This window comes from Silene latifolia, chromosome 8, assembly GCF_048544455.1.
Source record: "Silene latifolia isolate original U9 population chromosome 8, ASM4854445v1, whole genome shotgun sequence".
In the NCBI taxonomy this organism is placed as follows: Eukaryota; Viridiplantae; Streptophyta; class Magnoliopsida; order Caryophyllales; family Caryophyllaceae; genus Silene; species Silene latifolia.
The window spans coordinates 51266590-51290380 of record NC_133533.1 but is presented as its reverse complement, the minus strand read 5'-3'; the positions used below and the strand labels follow the sequence as shown (position 1 = coordinate 51290380).

The following is a 23791-nucleotide window of genomic DNA, read 5'->3' as shown; positions in this document are numbered from 1 at the left end:
TATGAATAGCAAATCCAGACACTGTCTCTTTCTCTACTCCAGCTCTCCACTCCTCAATCTTGGGATCTAAAGCCTGTTTACTGCGAATATCATCATAAAGGTCTAGCTCCACCGTCAAATCTCCTATAGCATCCCCTTTCTGGATCATATGTATCCCAAACTTCTCCACCTCGTCTCTCAATCTCATCAAGGACACTGTTGTGCAAAGAGAATGCACACTCTTCCTGCTCAAAGCATCTGCAACCACATTAGCTTTCCCTTCATGGTATATAATAGCCATGTCATAATCCCCAATCAACTCCATCCACCTCCTCTGTCTCATGTTCAACTCCTTTTGAGTGAAGATGTACTTGAGACTCTTGTGATCTGAAAACACCTTAAAGGTCACCCCATATAGAAAATGACTCCAAATCTTAAGAGCAAACACAACTGCACCCAACTCTAGATCATGCGTCAGATAATTCTCCTCATAAGGTTTCAATTGCCTAGAAGCATAGGCAATCACTTTCCTATTCTGCATCAACACACAACCCAACCCATTCTTTGAAGTATCTGTATACACCTCAAAGTTCTCACTCCCTTCAGGAAAACCTAAGATTGGAGCTGTGGTCAAACGCTCCTTTAAGGTTTGGAACGCCGTCTCACAACTTTCATCCCAACGAAACCTGTTCTCTTTCCTCATCAAAGCTGTCATAGGTCTAGCTATCTTGGAGAAATCCTTAACAAACCGTCGGTAATACCCTACTAAACCCAAGAAACTCCTGATCTCTGCCACATTCTTTGGTGTTTCCCACTTGGTAACCGCTTCAATCTTTGCAGGATCCACAACCACCCCTTTCTTTGAAATCACATGCGCCAGAAAAGCAACCTCCTCCAACCAAAACTCACACTAGGACAACTTTGCATACAATTGGTTTTCTCTCAAGGTCTGCAACACTATCCTCAAATGCTCCTCATGCTCCTCCTTAGTCTTGGAAAAGACTAAGATATCATCTATAAAGACCACTACAAACCGATCCAAAAACTGACTGAAGATCTGGTTCATCAAATCCATCAACACTGCAGGTGCGTTAGGCAACCCAAACGGCATCACCACATACTCATAATGACCATACCTCGATGTGAAAGCTGTCTTCGGTATGTCCTCTTCTCTAATCTTCACCTGATGGTATCCCAACCTCAAATCAATCTTGGAAAAGACTGCTGCCCCGTTCAAGTGATCAAACAAATCATCTATCCTCGGCAAAGGATACTTGTTCTTTAATGTCACTCTGTTCAGCTCTCTATAATCAATTCATAACCTCAAGCTCCCATCTTTCTTCTTCACAAATAAGACTGGTGCTCCCGACGGTGATACACTCGGTCTAATGTATCCTTTCTCTATCAGATCATCCAACTGTTTCTTCAGTTCCTCCAATTCCTTAGGACCCATACGGTATGGTGCCTTTGAGATTGGCCCCGTCCCCGGTTTCAACTCAACACTGAAATATATCTCCCTCTTCGGTGGTAACCTCGGTATCTCCTCTAGAAAGACATCTGGAAACTCTCCCACTACTGGTATCTGCTCAACTGTCGGACTCTCCACTCTATGATCCCTCACATGGCACAAGATCAATGGGCACCCCTTCCTCATATAGGACTTCAAGGTCACTGTTGCAATCAACTTAACTTTGGGTTTGACAACAAACCCATAATAAGACACACTAATCCCCTTAGGACCTCTAAAAGAAACCTTCTTTTGATGACAATCTATCTTAGCCTTGTACTTTCTCAACCAATCCATCCCAACTATCATCTCAAAACCATCTAAAGGCAATTCTAACAAGTCTACAGGTAGATCAACTTGTTCAACTATCATAGAAACACCTCTATACAACCGCCCACAAGATACAGACTCCCCCGAAGGTATAAAATCTTCCTCTCTTACAGATTCATACTCACTCAAACCCAACCGTTTAACATGACTCGATGATACAAACGACTGTGACGTTCCCGAATCAAACAAAAGAAAGGTAAAAACTACATTAACAAGAAATGTACCCGTGATAACATGAGCATCATCCTCAGCTGGCTTCTTCTCCATCATAAACAGCTTGCCACTGGTCTTCTGCCCACCTCCCCGAAAAGTACTAGCTGAGGTAGCCTGCTTAGCAGCCGATCCTTGGTTGTTGTTGTTGTAGTTGTTGTTCGTTGCCGGTCTATGATATGAATTACCGCCATTGCGGTTAGACCCATCGTTGTTACTCTGACCTCCCTTGTGGTTCCATGAACCAGCCGGCCTGTTACTAGCATAGCTCTAGGCAGGACCCTGTGAGAAACTTCTCTGCGATGGTCTCTACAAACCCCCACTCACCGCACTGGTGCACTCATGTCTCTTGTGGCCCATACCGCCACAGTTGTAACATGTCATACCCCAACTACCGCCACAACTACTACGACCACGCCCATAAGAAGCCCCAGCACTAAACCCCGAGCCCGATGAATATGCTCTCACCTGATTATGGCCACCTCTCTTGTAGCTGGACTGACCATCACCCTCGCTCTCAGCGTTTCTGTTCTCAGCACCCCTCTCCTTGGTCATCTCAACTAACCTCTCAACCCTCCCAGAACGCTCATAGACCTCCTTCACATCTGTAAGGACTCCCACCGGTAACTTCTCCATAATCTTGGGGGTCAACCCCTTCTCAAACCTCAATGTGAGGTTCTCTTCACTTAGCCCCATGTCCTCAACATACCTGGACTTCTCATTAAACTTGCGGTAGTACTCAGCCACCGTCATCTCGGATGTCATCTTAAAATCATCAAAATCTTCCCTCAGCTTACTGCGCACATGTTCTGGCATAAACTCACGCCTCATCGCTTTCCTGAACTCATCCTAAGGTATCACAGGTAGACCCTGCTTCATATACAACTCCTGAGCACTCACCTTAGCCTTATCCCATCACTCACCAACCGCTTCCCTCAAGTAGAACGCAACTTGTTCCACTTTAAACTCCTCCAGGCAATGGACTAGCTCAAGGATATTCTCCATCTACATATGCCAATTATCCAGCAGAATTGGCGTCCTTGTCCCCTTATACTCCTTAGGATTGAACCTAGCTATGTGAATGCTGATCTTGGAGTGATCAACATCTTTATCCTTTCCCACTCTTTTCAAAGCCTCGGTGAGAGCATCATAATGCTCCAACATCTTTACTATGTCATCAACGGTCATACTCTCAGCTCTGGCATACAACGCGTTTTTCTTTGGCATCATCTTGAAACTATATAAGAGAAAGGTAAACATAAACACTCATCCCAATATCAAAACACACATATGACCTGTTTAAAACCCACTCGATCGAGCCCCTCAACCCACTCGATCGAGTTGCCCCTCCTACTCGATCGAGTGCCTCAACTCCAGAATATGACCAGAAACTTTTCTAACACATACTCGATCGAGCCTATAAACCACTTGATCGAGCTGACCCCACTCGATGGAGTACCACTACCTACTCGATCGAGCGCCCAAAAACTTACTCCTGCCCAGAAAACGTAAACTATCCACTCGATCGAGTCAGACCCACTTGATCGAGTCATGCAGACTCGTAAACACTACCCGCATGCTCATCTTACTTTCTAAACTATTATACTACTAGCAAACCGACAACAACATATGTATATATCTACTCGTCACTTCATATATATATATATATATATATATATATATATATATATATATATATATATATATATATATATATATATATATATATATATAAACAAACACCTATCCTTTCATATTTCTATGTGCCACAATATGCACATCAAACATTATACTTCATGCTTTACAATCAACTAACATATAAATCACATAAATATCGCCTTTTAATCATACCTTCTATTCTCCACATACATGCATCCACCGATTCACACCACACATTACTATATAGATATGCAACGAAGAAAATAAGACATAACGATCCCGACACGTACCCCATGTGACAGGTCCAAAATTGTAGGGCGAGCCAAGGACTTTAGGACGTCTCCCAAGCCTTTGCATTAGCTCCTACAAATTCTACCCCGGGTTCATTTTATTTTGACTCCCTATGTTCATTAGGTTCATTGGTTACAGGTTTCAGGATCGTCGCTTTGATACCACTTTGTGACACCCTCATACTCCAAGTGCCTTACCAGGACCACTTAAGGTATGAGATCGTTACCATCTCGGTTACTCGAGGCAATGATAATCAAATGACAATGACGAAATATAATTTAAATAACAATATAGTTTAAAGTGATTACATGTTCAAAACCAAAACTGTTCAACTGAAATACAAGGTTCTCAAACGGTCTACTGATAAAACTGTCAAAACTATAAAACATCGTCTGACACAGCGAAAGACTTCTAACTTCCACGTGATGACTCATGCTAGCTATTCCATACGCGCCATATCATACCTACCCAATAACTGCTCACCATCTCCGAATGGATCACCACAATTTTTAAAACATTAAAACGGGGTCAGTACTAATTACATACAACCAATCCACAACGAAACAAGTACACAAACAGCTCAACAACACACAAACTCCATAATCAATCTCCACACACCTGACTACACACTAAAGTGTGTAGTCCTTCCAGAGTACGCATCGCAACAAGTACTCCACACCGCCAGTGGGGGAGCCGCAGCCGTACCCACCAAATCCCCGCTCATCAACCACTGAGCGATAAATCCAAGTTTTCTTAATGTGCACATCCCCTCCTGTGGCGGGTTCCACAGAGGGCGTGAAGCCACTCCCGCAAGTGACTCCACTCAACCAGGGACGCGCCCCGAAAAACATAAACAGATACAAACCAAACAACAGTATGAAATCTACAACTGTCTAACAACTTAACAATACAATCAATCTTTAATCACAACAACTATCACCACACGTTATGTAACTAATACTGAGTATGGAAACCCTACCTGGAAACAAACATGAAATCAGACGATCAAAAAGCTGACTCAGAATCTCTCCTCAACGAACCCTCCTCCTATACATACATACATATTATTACTACCATAATCACATAACCACCAAAAACCCCTAAATCACGCAATTAGGGTTTAACTTACATTAACCAAATGATATAATATGACATATAAGACTTACCCTCGATGCAAGGATCACGAATATGTAAAGAACGACGAAAACCGACACTCCTAGCTTCGGGATTTGCTAATAATGCGGCGAGGATGATTCAACGTAACTTCTAATCTTCTCTTGAAGGTTTTAGGTTTAGAAAAGTATTTTAATAACAGTGACGAAGGCCTTATATATCAATCCTGCATTATTAACTAAACCTGTCAAATATCACCCGTTAACCGACTTACTTGATCGAGTAAGTCACTTACTCGATCGAGTGACCCTCACTCGATCGATTACCAAGCTTAATTGATCGAGTACCCATCAGGCAGACTACTGTTTTGCGTAAAACCGAACTTACTCGACAGAGTAAGCCCCACTCGATAGAGTACCCCAAGACACATAAAACCGTAGTGGTGCTTGGTTTACCCGAGTCCTTTCATCCGCGGTAAGTCTAACCTTATCAATACCCGTCAATGTTGCATTTGGCATGTATTCACGAAACATAGCCCTTTGAGCACCTTCTTGATTGACTACTACCACGGTTTCTTCAACCGAACCCTCAAGACCAACAACCTTATTTTTACCTTGTTAAGCTTTCGTCGTTTCCCCTCGAGGTTAGGATTAACCCGGTTATGATCGGGATTGGTAGGCTTCTGGTTTGGTTGAGGTGAGGGAGTTTTGGTAGGGGTAAAGGTTTTGTTGCATGGTGGCTTATATGACCCGGTCCGAGTTGTGAACCGAGTTGAGGGTGAGTAAAGGCGGGTTGATGGAGGTGTCATGATGGTAATTTAAGTTTTAGAGGTTAAGTGTGAAAGATTTGAGAGAGGTAAAGTTTTTAGGGAGTTGTGTGTTGATGGGGACGGGTGAAGGTGGGGTTTTATGGGTGTGATCAAGGTGAATTAAGGCAAGTTGAGTTTGTGTAGGATTAGGAAAAGGTGTAGGATGGCGTGTAGGATAAGGTAAGTAGATTTTGTAGCATTTTTTTTTTTGTTTACTTACCAAATAATATAGAAAACTTAGAAAATATTTAATACGGGTAAATCTTTATTGAGATTGTGTAAGATAAATTTTTGACAAAAGATAGAGATATAGTGAGGAATTTCAGCAAAAGATATGAAAGTGTAATTTATTACCGACATTATGGTTCGTAATAAAACGTAAGATATATATGACTAGCAGACGGAATACTCTCGTAATATAATACAACATTAACATAAATAAACTTGCAACGAAGAATACGGACACAGTCATACAATTTCGCCAAATCTAGTCAGTCATATGGAAAATAAAATAGTTGTGACAAGTTTATTTGCCACCAATTAAACCAATTTCCAACCGTAAAATCTCAAAACGTTCTCTAGCCAATGCTTTAGTAAATGTGTCAGCCCATTGTTTTCTGTACTACAAAATTCCAGTCTTATGTTGCCCTTATCTACATGATCACGTAGAAAATGGTGTATAATGTCTATATGCTTAGTTCGTGAGTGTTGCACAGGGTTCTTAGATATAATTATGGCACTCGTGTTATCGCATAATATAGGTATACATCCAACATTAACACCATAATCACATAACTGTTGGTTAAGCCATAAAAGTTGAGAACATACTAACCCAGCGACAAGTTATTCAGCTTCAGCTGTTGATAACGCAACGGAATTTTGCTTCTCTGACCCCCATGTAATAATACACGGTCCAATAAACGTAGCTATGCCGGAAGTACTTTTTCTGTCAAGTGAACAACCTGCATAATCTGCATCTGAATACCCTATGAGATCGAAATTATACTCAAGAGGATACCGTAGATATAATTTAGATGTACCAATTAAATACTTCAAGATTCTCTTAGCTGCAATCATATGCGATTCTTTAGGGCACAATTTAAATCGAGCACATACGCATACACTAAATATAACATCAGGGCGAATTGCAGGTAAATAAAGAAGTGAGCCCATCATACCTCGATAAGTTGTCTCATCGACAGACTTACCGTTTTCATCCAAGGTCAACTTCTTCTCTGTACCCATAAGAGTTGGCTTAGAATTAGAATTTTCCATACCGAATTTCTGTTGGTGTATCATTATTCCTTTATTAGTTTGTTGAATTTGGAGTCCAAGGAAGAACTCGAGTTCTCCCATCATGCTCATCTCAAATTTTGAGGTCATTAATTCTGAGAAATACTTACATAAACGATCATTAGTTGAACCAAAAATAATATCGTCAACGTAAATTTGTACAACTAATAAATCGGAATTCTCGGTTTTCAGGAATAAGGTTTTGTCGACAGATCCTCTTTTAAAGCCGCGTTCAAGAAGATATTTTGACAATATGTCGTACCACGACCTCGGAGCTTGTTTCAATCCATACAAGGCTTTATCTAATTTGAAAACGTGGTTTTGAAACTTGATATCAAGAAATCCTGGAGGTTGTTCAACAAAAACCTCCTCATTCAAATAACCATTAAGAAAAGTTGTCTTAACGTCCATTTGATATAGCTTAATTCCTTTATGAGCAGAAATGCTATTAATAGTCTAAAAGCCTCAAGTATTGCTACAGGAGCGAAGGTTTCATCATATTCGATTCCTTCTTGTTGATTGTACCCTTGTACAACCAATCTAGCTTTATTTCGTACAATAACTCGTGTATCGTCTAGCTTGTTTCTAAAAACCCATCTTGTACCAATAACGGTTCGGTCTTTAGGTATTGGATCCAAATGCCATACTTTGTTCCATTCGAACTGTTGAAGCTCTTCTTGCATAGCAACGATCCAATCTGGTTCTACAAGTGCTTGTTTGATATTTGTTGGCTCAATGTTTGAGAGAAAGGAGTAGAATGAGCAAAAGTTGTTAAATCTTCTACGAGTTCGAACACCTTCATTCAGACATCCTATGATGGTTTCCATTGGATGAGAGTCCTTATATATCCATTTCTTAGAGACAGGAGGCACATCTTCATCTGAACTAGTCTCACCTTCTTTGAATGATTGGGGTTTAAGCCTTGTTCCCCCTGAATCCAGTCATGGGGTTATAACAGAATCAGGTATAACATTGGATCTAGATTGCTGGCTCGGAGTTAATGTTATAGTATCATTAGCTAAGACTTTATTCTCCAGATGCTTGGATTGAAAAGAGGTTTTAGCAGCATCAACTAAACTCTCAATTCTTTCCTTTATCATTCGAGGGGCTTTCTTGTTCATCATTTGTGACCTCAATTTCTTTACTTTCCTCATCCGTTTCTAGAATATCATCTCTGGATAGTTGGAAATCGGGTTCGTTCAAATCTTCTTCCTCATCCTGTTCAACTTTATCAAACATATTCTTCTCATCAAAAACGACATGAATAATTTCTTCGATGCATAAGGTTCTCTTATTAAAAATCTTATATGCTTTACTATTATTAGAATAACCTACAAACACAGCTTCATCACTTCTGGGATCGAATTTGCTTAATCTATTTTTGCCATTATTATGGACAAAACATTTACTCCCGAAGCAACGTAGATGTGATATGTTGGGTTTACGTCCCCTAAGAAGCTCATAAGGAGTCTTTTTAAGAATGGGTCTAATAAATGATCGATTATGAACATAGCATGCAGTACTAACAGCTTCAGCCTAAAAATTGCGAGGTAGACCACTACACAATAGCATGGTGCGTGCCATATCCTCCAACGTCTTATTCATACGTTCAACAACACCGTTTTGTTGTGGGGTTCGTGGTGCTGAGAATTTATGCCCAACACCATTATCCCTACAATATTCTATAAAAGCATGGTTATCAAATTCGGTGCCATGATCCGTACGAATGGAAACTAATTTTGATTTGTACTTATTTTGAGCAAGCTTTATTAGAACTTCAAACTCTTCGATAATTTCATCTTTTGAGTTGATAAAAATTGGCCAAACATATCTGGAGTAATCATCAACTAGAATGAAAACATACCTGGATCCACCTCTACTTCTTACCTTCATTGGCCCACATAGATCCATATGCACTAGTTCTAGTGGTTCATTGGTACTTACCATTCTTTTGGGTTTGAACGATGATCTCACATGTTTGCATCGAGCACACGAGTCACATAATGTTTCTTGATCGAATTTGATTGAGGGAAGTCCTTCAACCAAATCCCATTTCTTTAGCTTATTCAACGTTGTTGAATTTATGTGAGAAAATCTTTTGTGCCAGAGACACGGATCATTTGTTGTTACTTTCATGCATGTAAACGAATTAGTAGGTATATTTTTTAGATCAATCATATAGACATTCCTTCCACGATGTCCTTCAAGCACAACACTACTTGTTCCTTCAATTATTATTTGACAAGAATCTGAATAAAAAACAACTTTATTTTCTTTGTCGCATAATTGAGATATACTCAGTAAATTGTGCTTGAGACCACTAACAAGATAAACATCACTAATAGCATGAGAAGAAGATATTTCAACTTTACCAATACAAATAACCTTACCCTTCTTGTTATAACCAAACGTGACATTACCTTCGTGGAAGGGTTAAAGTGAAAGAAATAAATTTACATCTCCAGTCATGTGCCTTGAGCATCCACTATCAAGGTACCATAGATTATTTTCTTTCACCACAACCTGTAAAATAATTAGATACAGTTTTTAGGTACCCGAGCTAAGTTGGGTCCTTTGACGTTAGTCACTCTAAAAACTAAATCTTTTCTAACCCAAAACCTTTTTAAAACCTTACGTTTTGGATGCGAAGGAGTTTGTCTAGGAACCGTCTTAGGTTGAGTTATGGGTTTCTCATCTCGTGGTCTTTCAGGTTGTTTTGGGGGATCTTTGGTTTTGAAGGGCCTTTTAGATTTTGGTGTTTGTTCTGATTTGGTAGCCTTCTTAAAATCAAAGCTCATATCATAAAACCAACGATGATCATTGTTGCATTCTTCATTGGTACTCGGTTCAAATGGGGTACATTCATTATCCTCGAAAACAGTGTCAGAGGTTTTAACAAAATTGATTCCTTTTCTTAAATTCTGAGCATATTTGACACAGTTTTCTTGGATATGACCAGTATGACCACAGTAATTACAAATCATCTGGTAGATTTGAATATTTTTTTCTTCTAAAATCTTTTGTGGAAGGGGTTGATTTGCATTTAGAGTGATCTCTACGACCATAGAACTCGTGCCTTAATCCCATTTTCATGTTATTATCTGATTGCTCAGTAAGGAAATTTAGAACACGTGTGCTACCTTCCCATTTTTCATGAACCTTTCTAGCATGCAAGAGTAATTCTTTTAACGACTGTATCTCTTTGTTGCATCTGGAATGGCCTGACTCTACGACCTTGGGAGGATGAGTCTCTTTATAATTGTCACGAAAGTTTTGAAATCTGTCATTGGGAACTCGTACGATCTCGGTGTGCGTTCTTTTAGTATTTGATAGAACGGTTTTAGATTCCTTTAATTGCTGAGTTAGAGATTAAATCTCCTTCTTTTGATATGAGATCACGGCTTCTCTAGCCATAGCCTTTGACTCAAGAAGCTCTCTGACTTTCCTCAATTCCAAGGTTATAACTTCACTAGCTGTAACTTTGGCTTGAAGATGCTTAATGTTGAGTTTCAGATCTGAGGTTATAGCTTCATTAGCTATAACTTTAGACTCAAGAGCCTTCTTCTCAGTATTTGTCACATCTGAAGTTGTAGCCATATTAGCTGTAACGTTAGATTTAAGCTTTTTGGCCTTTGCTTTAAGGAGATGATTCTCTTTAGCAATATCGAGAATTTGTTCTTTCAAGTCTTTCAATTCCATCTCTTGTTCGTGACACTTATCAAGAGATTGCTCAAAGTATTCAATTAAAGCATTCTTAGGCAATTTCTTAACACTTTTCTTAAGTTCAAGATAGCTTACCTCTTCTTCTTCTTCTGAATCGAAATCCCCTAGAAAGCAGTAGCAGAAGTCCACGCTATCTTTATCATTATCTGAAAAGAGGTCAAGACTGACGTTGCTTAGACATAGGTTAGCAACTTCTTCTTCTGATTCTTCGTCGTCCTCAGTGTCGAGATCTCCCTAGCATGATGCCATCATCACTTGCTTGAATTCCTTTTTGGTCTTTTCACGTTTTGCTTTATCTTTAATTTTCTCCCATGTGGGACAATCCTTAATCATATGACCGGATTCTCCGCACTTGAAGCATCCTCTGTTAGCAAACGTATTCTTAGACTCAGAAGTTTTCTTATTATAGGACTTGTTGATGTTTTTGAACGATTTTGCTTGCTTGTTTCTGAAAATTCGTTTATTAAATCATTTAGCAAACAAAATTGTATCGTCCTCTATTTCTACGTCTTCCTCTTCCTTAGCAGAAGCTTGTAAAGCCATGCTCTTACTATTACTCGACTCGGCCTCATCGTCATCCAGGACGAGTTCATGAGCCATGAGAGCACCAATAAGTTCTGCTTAAGGTAGAGAAGTAAGATCTCTGACTTCTTCCATAACCGTGACCTTGGGACGCCATTTCTTGGTTAAACTCCTAAGTACGTTTCTAGCAATATCCTCGGAGTTAAATGTTTTACCAAGATTCTTGAGCTCATTGACTATAGTAGAAAATCGTGCTGACATGCTATCGAGTGATTCATTCTTTTCTATTTTAAAAAGTTCATATTTTTGAATCAGCAAGTCAATACGATATTTTCTAACAACTGACGTTCCTTCATAGGCCAACTCAAAACCATCCCATATTTCCTTGGCCGAAATACAAGAAGAAAAATGATGGAATTCGGTCGATGTCATGCCGTTTTGTAACAGGCTTATCGCTTTCGAGTTTTTCTCAGCCTTCTTGTAATCAGCCTAAATATAGTCTTCTTCCTATTTCTCATAGGTAGTGCCTTCCAAAGATACGACCAAAATTTTGTGTGGTACATTCTTGATAATCGTCCAGCACTTCCAATCATGTCCTTTTATGCAGTGTGTCATCATGTTTTGCCAAAGTCCATAATTCTTCCCATCAAAGATAGGACACTTAAGATACTTGGAGTCCATTTCACACGTGTAAGGCAGCGGAAATAAAATAAAATAAAAAAGATAAAAAGATAGACGGATCAGCCTCTTTGCGGTTAGGCAATCAAGAGCACGAGGCTCTGATACCAATTGAAGAGTCTATCGCGTCGAAATACTCGAAAGGAGGGGAGGTGAATTGAGTATTTAAAAAACTTATGCCCACTTTTTCTTTTATATCAAAGCAATTAATTACTTAAAGTTTATTGGTTAAACTTTAGCTAATTAACTAAATGATTATGAACGTAATGAAATGAACGAAAACGAAAATTGCAAAGACACACGGTTTTGAAGTGGTTCAGCTTCACACGTCAAATCCTACGTCCACTATTCTCGATTAATAATTTTAGTATCTTTCTCCGGATTACAAAATTATCAACTCAACTCGTATAACTAACTCTAGTTATAACTCAAATTGAATATCACTAGAAATTCGATTTGACTATCTTAAGTTACTAAAAAAGTGTTTGATTGTTCTTCTAAGTGTTCACACAGTTGAACGAGTAAGAAACAATATGAAGTACTATTATCTTATAACGTAACCTTAAGAATAATAAGCAATTTTAAAGAGCACGACTTTTTGTAAGGATTTTCAAAAGCAAGAAACAATTGTTTGCAAGGAATTATGTATTTCGAAAAGCTTATTTTCAATGAACAACTATCATGTGTATATATAGTAGAGAGGAAGATTAGGGTTTTTGGTCGAAACCCTAATAGATACCGTGAGATAGGTTGTTTATTTTCCAAGAAACAAATCCTATCTTTTTCCTTAAATTAATCCAAGAGATAACCTAAATTAGGTATATAAGATAAAAGTAAATCTTATCTTACCTTAAGTTAAATCTCTATGATTTTCAAATAAGTAAACAAATTAAATCAAATATATATTTAAGATAAGAGAATATATTGTAAAAATATTATTAGATTTAATTAGATAGGTTACTTATGCTAGAGGACTCACGGAACCAAGACGGCTCAAGGCCGTGCGGCCGAACCCTTGGTCGTGTCTAGCTAGGTCGAAAATCCACGCCTTGGATTAGGGTTAGGTCAAATAAGCTAGCAAACCCTAGGTAGCATGACCAACCCACAAGTCGTTTTACTAAGCAATAGAGAAATGCAAGTTATTTATTATAACAACCCATATTTCATCTCTATCATATACACACATGATTTTGAAACACATTTGAAGAATTTTATCTTTAAAAAAAAAAGATTTTAAAATTATTAAAATCGTGCCATAAAATTGTTACTCAAAGTTATAGTAGAAACAACTATAACCTTAATCTTGGTAAATAAAGTTATAGGTGAAATAGCTATAACTTTATTTTCCCAATATTTATTCTTAAAGTACCGTCAATAAATGAAGACATATACTATCTAATCTTCCTGGAGATCTTCAGTAATAGGATCTTCTCTTGATCTTGATCATAAGCTCTTCATCTTGAGCTTGTTATAGACATGATCTAGCCTTTTGCTTGAGTGTTCATCATACTCGAAACTTGTTACAGTTACTATGACGCATTAGGAATCTTCAATGTTATAGCTCAAGCTACTATAATATTACTTGAACAATGCTTCACAAATCTTCAATGTTATAGCTATAGATACTATAACATTACTTGTTAAACTTGTAAACTTAAGTCAATCTATTAAAGACTAAACAAACGATTACGAGCAAGAGTATATATAAAACGGAGCACACACTTATCATTATCAAAACTTAACATATATCTATATGGTCCAACAGTAGTAGGACGACCTAATCATAAACGAGAGTTTCACTAGGACCCGGTCTATGGTTGACACTAATATCATGAGGTGGGTGTTTTTAAGCCTAAACAATTGACAATGTTATTTTTTCCGAGTTTAACATGAATATATATTTACAATTGCATGTGTGACTCGACTCCCCTAGACTCCGCTAATCATATAGTTTACTTTGTTTTATTTGTATAACCAACCAACCAACCAACAACCGATAAAACGACCTCGATAGAATTCAATCCATAGCAACTTTGATAAGTGCATATTTACCCCATTATTTAGCTCACTTTTATATGTATTATGCACTACCTTTAGTGTTTATCAGCTAATATTTGCTTTCTAGTTCCATTTGTATGTTTTCTCATGTTTTGTAGGAAAATGAGCTAAAATAAGACCAATTTTAGTTAAGTACAAATACTAGAAGCATGAGCTAAGCTAAAGAAGAGATGATGGACCAACATGGAAGATGTGCATGGACTTGCACAAATAAAATGATGGATTAATTTGAAGAATTACAAATACAAAGTCAAGCCCATAATTCACAAGTCAACAAATGTTTAGGATTCTAAAGTCACATAGAGATCCTTTCTAAGATGCCAAACATTGCATTCAACCGGGTGATTAAGGAGGAGTTAAGGCTTTACTTAGGATTCCTTGGAGCATTTAAACACAGATTGAAGGAAAAATACCCGAACAACCACGCCCCCGATCGGGGCTGGCAACCCTGATCGGGGTTGACCTCCTGTAGGACTTTTATGTTATGCCCCTATTTTTTTATAAATATGGGCTTTAACCCGTCATTAGGGTTATCTTTTATTACGTCTTTCATACTCTATAATAGCCTTAAGCAATATTTCTCTCATTAGTTTTCATATTTAGCTTTAAGATTGTTAAGCATTTGGTTGTTAAACATTTGGTTATTTATACATTCAAGCTTTTGGTTCTACTTTCGTTCTTCCTTACAAGTTCATTTCCATTACTATATTCCTATTTCTAGTTTACTGTTTTACGTTTCTACGTAGTTATCGCATAATTTATCTTTAGCACCTTTATTTTATCCCATTAGTATTATTCTTGTTATATGTTTCACCATTTTTCAACAAAGTTTATAGTTTACATTGCATTATGAGTAGCTAAATTCCTTAGTCTAGGGGCTAGGGAAGCCATGCAAAATCAAATATGTAAAATGGTAAATTAGGTTGATATAATATTGTCTAATTGTTTTTATCACATGTTTGCATCGTCACGTTTAATCTTTGTTTAAAGGCCTTATTCATCGATTAAGTTTGTTCATTCGTTCTAAAAGTCGAGAGACATGGAATTGAATTAGACTAAGCATGGGTAGTAGGACGACCTAGTCATAAACAAGAGTTTTCTAGGACCCGGTTTATGGTTGACACTAATATCATAAGGTGGGTGTCTCCAAGCCTAAACAATTGACAATGTTTATTACCGAGTTTAACATAATCGTATATTTACCTTTGCATGTGTGACCCGACTCCTCTAAACTCCCTTTTATCATATAATTTTCTTCTTAATCTTTGTTAGTCATCAACCAAACAACAAACAAACCCAAAACAAAATCGACCTTGATAAGAATCTTTCCATAGCATTTCACAACGCAATTCTCGTATCCTTGTGTTCGACCCCTATTGCTACATTAATTTGTGTCTAGGGTAATTATCTTTGCATATGTACACGATAAGCCTATCAAACTTGTTTAGCAAACTCCCGTCTCTTTGTGGTTCGACCCATATTACTACATTTATGTGTGTTTAGAGAATTTATCTTTGCATAGGTGTGCGATAGTCTATCATCCGAACCGATAAGGCTGATCAAAAACCCGAAAATGACCCGAAATGTATCACCCAAAGTGACCCGACTCGAAATTGACCCGACCCAAAGTGACCCAACTTAAGTGACCCAATATGACCCGGTTGACCCAAAGTGACACGAAATGACCTATTTAAGATAAAATCATGAACCAAAATGACTCAAACGACCCAGATTGACCCGACATTGGATGACCGTATCTGAAGTGACTCGACCCAAAAATGACCCGACCTGAATGTGACCCAATAAGCTATTGACCCGAAAATATGTGACCCGGCCCAAACCCAACGTGAATGACCCATTTGCCAGCTCGTAATTAAAAAGTTTTTAAATCCAAACGTAATGCATTGTAAAGCGGAGTTGCCAAATATAGAAAGTGGACCTTAAAGCAAGTATTTTAGAAATTTAACATTGGGTGAAATTTGTACGTCTTATGTTTAAACATAAATTTAGAGGATCTTGATTGCAGTGATAATTACAGATGAATACTTACGTGGAGTAGTCATTAGATTTGATAAGGAGATTCCTTGAAATCAACAAGAAGATAAACTCCAATCTTTTGCCTTCTCCTGCCTTCCTTATTCTCTAATTCTCTTCTTGTGTGTTTCTCTTAATGAATATGAATTAGGTTAAAACCACAAACAGGTGTAGCTTTTATTATATAAAAAGGAGGGGCATAATTAGATAAGTGGGTCTAATATGTTAATGGCCTGTAAACATTAACCGTAATCCACTTAGTCTATTACTCCGACTAAAAATCCGAAACATCATATTTAGCTATTATCTATTAGAGTGATTGACGTCATTAATTAGGTCCACATAATAGAGAATTAATATGATAATTCTTACATTATGTGCTATGGCCTATGACTCTATGAGCATACAATAGGTGGTGACGTAGCATGTTATCTACTACTTAACCTTTTATGCATATATGGAACTTTGGCTTTTTCCCCCACACATGATTCGTTATCTCTTAAAATTAACTTACTTCTACCATACAATTGGACAAATACTTGAGCAAAATTTGGTTTCATCATTTAGAAAAGTTGTTGCTTTTGTAAACATTATTATTCAAAGGACAACATTTACTTTTACAAAGTTGGAGTAGATATGCATCTAGATGAATGAACGGACCAAACAAGAACACAAGTTTTGTGATGACGAGAGTTTAAAGAGACTCCGTCAAAAATGGTTGTGGCATGTGATTCGTTTTTTACCATGTAAGTATTTAAATTAATAAAAAAAATATGGAAAATAAGTCAAATTAATTAGGAAGAATAAATAACGAAGGTTTTTCTGTTTCGGTTTAAATAAATTATTCATAACTTTATTTAATTAGATTAAATTTTAATTTTAATTTAAATTAACCTTATGGAAAAGGCATGATTGACGGGAAAATGTTAATGAAATCAAGTATATATCGATATTCGCCGTGCTGTCCGAGTGTCCGATACTAAAGTAGCTTGACTCTGGTGTCAATATGTCATGAACTGAAGGTATATTATCTTAAGCTTAAGAAGATAATCCAACAGACCAATGCACTTCATAAGTACTAAGGTTTTATGTATCTAAAACTTAACATTCTTATCAATGCATAAGGAATATTATCCAACACAGTTTGATAAGGTTCGATCTCCTTCTAGATGCTGACATTATTGTTGTGTATAATATGCGTGGTTGTATCTTTATTATGCTTTATTCTTCTTCTCCATGTTTTCTTGTCTATGTTTTTATTCTTATGAATACATTCTTTTTGTCACGACTCATGATTTCACGTGCATCGAAATTCATAGATAAAAAGTCAAGTAGACCAGCACCTGAAAGTCTGAAACTCATTTATTCATTGTGCAAGATGTTGTCATGAAAGAATAACAAATTGGCAATAATCAATCGTCGGTTATGAAATCTACTCAATAATTAAAGTAATCAAGGGAAGCACAAATTGGAGATGGCTCAATAATTAAAGTAATCAAGGTTCTAAGCTCATTGATTGGGATTCCACAAAGAACTGAAAGATTAGTAACAACTTTGATATAAATAATACAAGTCAAGCACCACATACAAAAGGTATGTATCAAAGTATGTCATGCATCGTTTGAGACTCAAGGGTTTTCATCAATCAACATTTCTTTCAACTGAATTATTGTATCATAACTGATAAAATATTGTACAAGGAGGCACTTGTTCATGCAATTACAACCATTATTTTCGAGATGCTTAAAGAATAAGAGAGTTTTTTTTATTTATTCTTTTTAGTTTCTTTGCAACAACAAAAGCTTCTTTTGAGATAATAATGTAGCCATATTATTTTCTAAGTTTGATAAATGTGCTCTTTTTCCTTTTTGCATGTGTGTAGCCTAAAATCGGAATACAGAATTCTAGTGTAGGGCCATGGTTACTCCATTACTTGGTTGTCTTGTTATGTTCATTCATTCATCTAGATGTCCTATCATTCATTACTCTGTTATTTTTGGGAATTAAATTTGACTGCTTAGTGCCTACTAGGGTGGTCAATAGTGCGGGTCGGCCTTGTTAATCCGGACCCGAATCCGTCCTGCCTGTGACCCGAGGATGAAACCGGTCCGCCTGGCCCGACCTCCGGGCCGGTTTCGGGACCCCAAATGTCAAACCCGGACCCGCCCTAAACCCGTCCATAAACCCGCCTCAACCCGCCCTTAATCTGCCTCACGGGTCACTTCTGACCCGAGTCGCCCCGCCCCCTTACCCGGGCCGGTTCAGGGTCTCCTAAACCCTGACCCGGCCCGGACCCGGCCGATCCACACTGTTGACCATCCCTAGTGCCTACTCCAACTTTGTCAAAGTGGCTTAAGTATTTACTCCGCAAAAAGAATTTGTCTATTGTACATATCCAAAATTATTGTGTCATAGAATGAAATGGAATAAAAGAGTTTGAGGTTATTGATTGTGATAGAGACCAATGAAAATGGTTCTATAATAATATTTATTTATTGTTACTCCCGAGATGTGACCTATCTTGTAGTGGGTTGTCAAGTTTGGTACCAATTCTTCTTGATTTTAAACCCACCGAATATAAGTCTATAACTAAGCATGAAAAGGAACTGATCACAAGGGAATGTCTTTATTAGACTTGAGTAAAAAGTACTCCGTCCCGGTCAATTATTGTCCTTTTGTTTTGGCACAAAGACCAAGAAAAGAGGAAAAGGTCAATAACTAAATAACAAGTGGAACAAATTGAATGAGAATAATCAAATTACTCATCAAGTTCATTCTTAAAATAGAAAGGATAACAAATTACTGAGACACCCCAAAATGAAAAGGATAACAAATGACCGGGACACAGGGAGTAATTTTCAAGGGTGAGTTCATAAAATTCTGAAGATTATTTTCTAGATGGTTGCTTAAATGAGAAAAAGATCGATAAGAGTAGCACAAATTCTTGTTTGTGACGGCACATATCCGTTACTCTTGAGTGACGGATACCATTTTACCTCACAAAGTACCCACTTTTTTTCTCTCTGCAACACTATTCATGTACTCCTCTTTCTCCACTAACCCATTTTGTTTCCATTTTAACTCACAAAAGATCTGCCACAAATGGTAACCCGTCACAAGGGAGACCAATTGTAAGAGTAGATATGTGACCAATCACTTCAACTATAGAGGCATAACTTTGAGCACAACTCATTGAAGACGGAGAGTATCCGTTATAAGCTGAAAACGGGTTGGATAGTATCATTTGAGAAGAAAATGGACCAGATTCTCTTCAAATGGTATGCAACTTGGGTGGATGTACTTCACATCACACCATAAACAATATTATTTTTTCCTTGTGTTCCCAAGGCAAACAAAAGTTATCAATTACTCTCTTCGTTTGTCCTTCTCTCATCATTTTTTTTTTCGTTTTTATGAACTTCTCTCATCTTCTACTTATTTTAATTTTACTTTTTTAAAATCAAAAATCTCCCTCTCTCTAAACCCTAAAACGCCATCTTCTACCCAGTTTCATTTGCATCTAAAATAACAACAACAACACCAATTCCCTTCCAAATCTTCATCAAAAATCTCACTTAAAATTACACAAATACATCTACTCAAAAAAATTCAAAAATAGTAGAGGAGGCAGCTACTTTGACGGTTTTAGAGGAGCAAATTAAGGATGTCGAAAACAAGAATGGTGGATTGCTTGATGGTAATTAATTATTGTGTTGGTTTTTTAATTATATAAAAAGTTTCAATCTTTATGTCATTTTGTTACTCAAAGTTGTTAATTTTATTAGGTTTTTGTTTGATTTATGTTAAAAAGTTTGAATCGTTAGTGTTGTGATGTGTAGATTCGGGGTTGTTTTTTTATTTATGTAAAAAAATTCAATCTTTATGTCATGTTTTACTCAAAGTATTGGGTTTTTGTTTAATTTATGTGAAAAAGTTTAAATCTTTTGTATTTTGATGATCTGGGTTGCTATGACAAAAAAAATGAGGATTCTATCCAAATAAATTTAGAGGAGGAATTTGCTTTAATATTAGTGTGATGGATTATTTCGAATATGGTATGTTGTTCGTTCCTTCCCACTGTTCAATTTTAATTCAGTTTCGTCATTTGTTTATTATGTAGCATCATATGTTTAAAAATCCGTCTTTTGTTTTAGGAAAACCATGTACCCATGTGTGGTTACAAAAAGGGTAAACTTGACTAAAATGGTTGTTTTACATACTTTTTTGGGTAAATAAAATGTGTTACGAAAGTAAGCAATTTTCGTCTTTGATCGAAAAATCGAGAACCACATGTATAAGAGACGTTTTGTAATGAGAACCGGTCAAAATGTTACCATTTCACTTCATTATGTCACCAGTTTAATAAGAAGAGCAAGAAACAGACATCTCCGCAAGACGGTATGCCTGTAATCTGTAATATAGTTGTCTTGGACTTGGAACATGTAGCATCTGAAGGGCTGATAATGTGACCATATCAGTTGAGTAATGTGCCTATGAAGGGCTGATAATGTGACCATAGCTAATTCAAAATTGATGTAACTTTGAGTTTAATACGAACTAGCATTTATGTGTAATCATTGTGACATATGTATTAGTGTTGAATACGTGACCATTGTAACTGAGAAATATACCAACGTTGGTTATTGTTTGAAGATTATAAAAATGTTTGTTTTGGTAACATAGATGACTAAACATGATCACATGTATCTTAATGCTGAATATATGACCATTGTAACTGAGAAATATACCAATGTTTAATTTATTGGGAAGATTATAAAAATGTTTGTTTTGGTAACATAATGACTAAACATAATCACATATGTCTTAATGGGGAAAATGTGATCACTTTAGAACACATTTGTCTTAGTGATAAAAATGGACCACCTTAACATTATTGTTAACATATCAACATAATAGACTAAGCATGGTGACATATCTATGATTCTTGTCAATGTGACCACTTTATTACAGATATGTACATATGTCTTAGTGTTGTGACCTGAACTTAACATGATATCATCTATGCTTACACAAGGTAACATTTATGCGTAAACATTGTAACATATGTATTAATATTGAATAGGTAACCATTTTAGTTGAGAAATGTACCAATATTTTTTATTTTTTGAAGATTATAAAAATATCTGTTTTGGTAACATAAATGAGTTAACATGATTACATATGTTTTAATGTTGAAAATGTGACCACCTTAGATCACATATATCTTAGTGTTGAAAATGTGACCATCTTAACATTTGTCTTAACATATTAACATAGTATACTAAACATGGTGACATATATGTGATTGTTGGCAATGTGACCACCTTATCAGAGATATGTACTACCTGTGTCTTAGTGATGTGACTTGAAGTTAACATGATATCATCTATGCTTTACACATGGTAACATTTATATGTAAATATTGTATCATATGTGATAGTGTTGAATAGGTAACCCTTACTAATGTTTTTTATTTTCGAATATTATATAAATGTTTGTTTTGGTAACATAAATATGTAAACATGATCACATATGTCTTAATGTTGAAAAGGTGACCACCTTAGATCACATATTTCTTAGTGTGAAAAACATGACCACCTTAACAACATTATTTTTAACATGTCAAAATAATATACTAAACATGATGACATATCTGTGATTGTTGACAATGTGCCCACATTGTCTGATATATGTACCAATATCTTTGTGTTGTGATCATACCTTAACATGATAACATTTATGCTTTACACATAGTGACATATGTTAACATCTTTACAATGTGGCCACTTTTCTGGTAAATGTACCATATCTCTGCGAGGAAGGTACTATAATTTGAGGTTGAAATAAATATTAACATGTTAACATAGTGACATGTCTTAGTGATGAATATGTGACCCATTTAGCCAAGGAATGTACCAATGTCAGGACATGTATTAGCTTAGCTTAATATGGTACATCTATGCTTAACACATGGCCATTGGCAGACAGTTGGACAACCTCGTATTCTATGTTGAATTCATGGCCATTGGCAGTTGGACGAGATAGTTGATAACATGATGCTCCCACCCTCATTTGACCTCGGGCTAGACGACATCAGCATTTAGCAAAGAGCTGAACGTCAAGCACGCACCACTTATCAACTTAGGTACACCTGTGCTAGAGATAGGCCAACAAGAGGTCCCGTTTGTAATAGTGCTCAAGATGTTTCCCGTCCTCCTAAGACTTCGAAGAAGAAATGAAGAAGGGACATGGCCCGTTGATGTAAGCGTTGGTTTGTAATAATGATGATCTTTTGGGACTTAGTACATGGTAGTTTGTTTAACGATGTGTTCTTTTAGGACATACTTTTTAGTCCCTCATGATATTAGAGATGTAAGACAATCTTTGTTTTGTAACAACCTTATGATGAAATGAGACAATCTACAAATGTTGTGACATATGTTTCCATTATGGTTACATTACTAACGTAGAGTGGTTACATTTCCCACCAAATTGGTCACATTTTGAACCATCTCCTAAATTAAGTTTCATTATGGTTACATTACTAGCGGTGGATTGGTTACATTTCCTTACCAAAGTGCTCACATTTGAATATGTTAACATATGTCATCATGTTATAAAGCGTCTATGTTATCATGTTAAACTCAGTTCAGAACTCTCAAATATAAGTACATATCTCTGATACGATGGTCACATTTTCAATACACACACTTATGTCACCATGTTTAATAAATTCTGTTAACCTTTTAAGATGGCAGTTGTTGTAGTTAACTGTTGACACAAAAAAGAAGAGCAAGAAATAGATATCTCCGCAAGACGGTATGCATGTAATCTGTAATATATTTACATGCCGTAGTTAAGATGACATCTGTCGTAGTTACATTTACATACTAAGATGGTAATATTCTCCTTTTCACATTCTAAGAGACTATAATTGCCTAATAATATGGTTACATGTCCATTATAACATTCTCTTTTACACACTTTTCAACTCAACAAAATTGGTCACATACGCGACAAAAGTTATACCATTTGTAAACGTTTATGGCGACAATTAAAATTGTTCGGAAGAAAATGCGCATATTTTCTAATAAGAAGGTTACAAATCAATCATTGTCTTACATCACTAACATCTCAATGGACTAAAAAAGTGCATTCCTAAATAACATATTATCCATCGACCACTAAGTATTAAGTCTTTCTTATTACAAACCGATGTTTACTGTATCTTTCACATCCATCTTCTGCGCGGTGGTCAATTGTTGTATGAGATGGTATACGGAAGATGGTGGCCCATGTCCCTCGACCTCCTTCATTTACCTACAAATAAAACAAATTAATCAGCCCTTAAAATAAAACAGCTAAGATGGTAACATTTTTGAATAAAATAGTAACATTAAGACACATTTGTAACATTCAAAACATCAAGAACTAGTCACATTTTCCAACTAAGAAGTTGTCAACACTAACACATATGTGGCCATGTTTGATAATAGATGTTATCATGTTAAGCTAAGATGATTATATTTTCTAAATGTACCTACATTTTGTATAATATGCAACACACTCAAAATAAATACATTTCT

General features: G+C 36.6%; 1 long non-coding RNA gene across 2 annotated transcripts; it reads left to right on the top strand.

Moving 5' to 3' along the window:
- Nucleotides 1-17574: 17574 nt before the first annotated feature.
- On the top strand, nucleotides 17575-22642 carry LOC141596823 (uncharacterized). Of its 2 annotated transcripts, XR_012522605.1 has the most exons (3): nucleotides 17575-17798; nucleotides 19297-19902; nucleotides 22190-22642. It is a non-coding gene; the product is annotated as an uncharacterized LOC141596823 (long non-coding RNA). The 2 variants fall into 2 exon arrangements; XR_012522604.1 differs by lacking the exon at nucleotides 19297-19902.
- Nucleotides 22643-23791: the final 1149 nt, after the last annotated feature.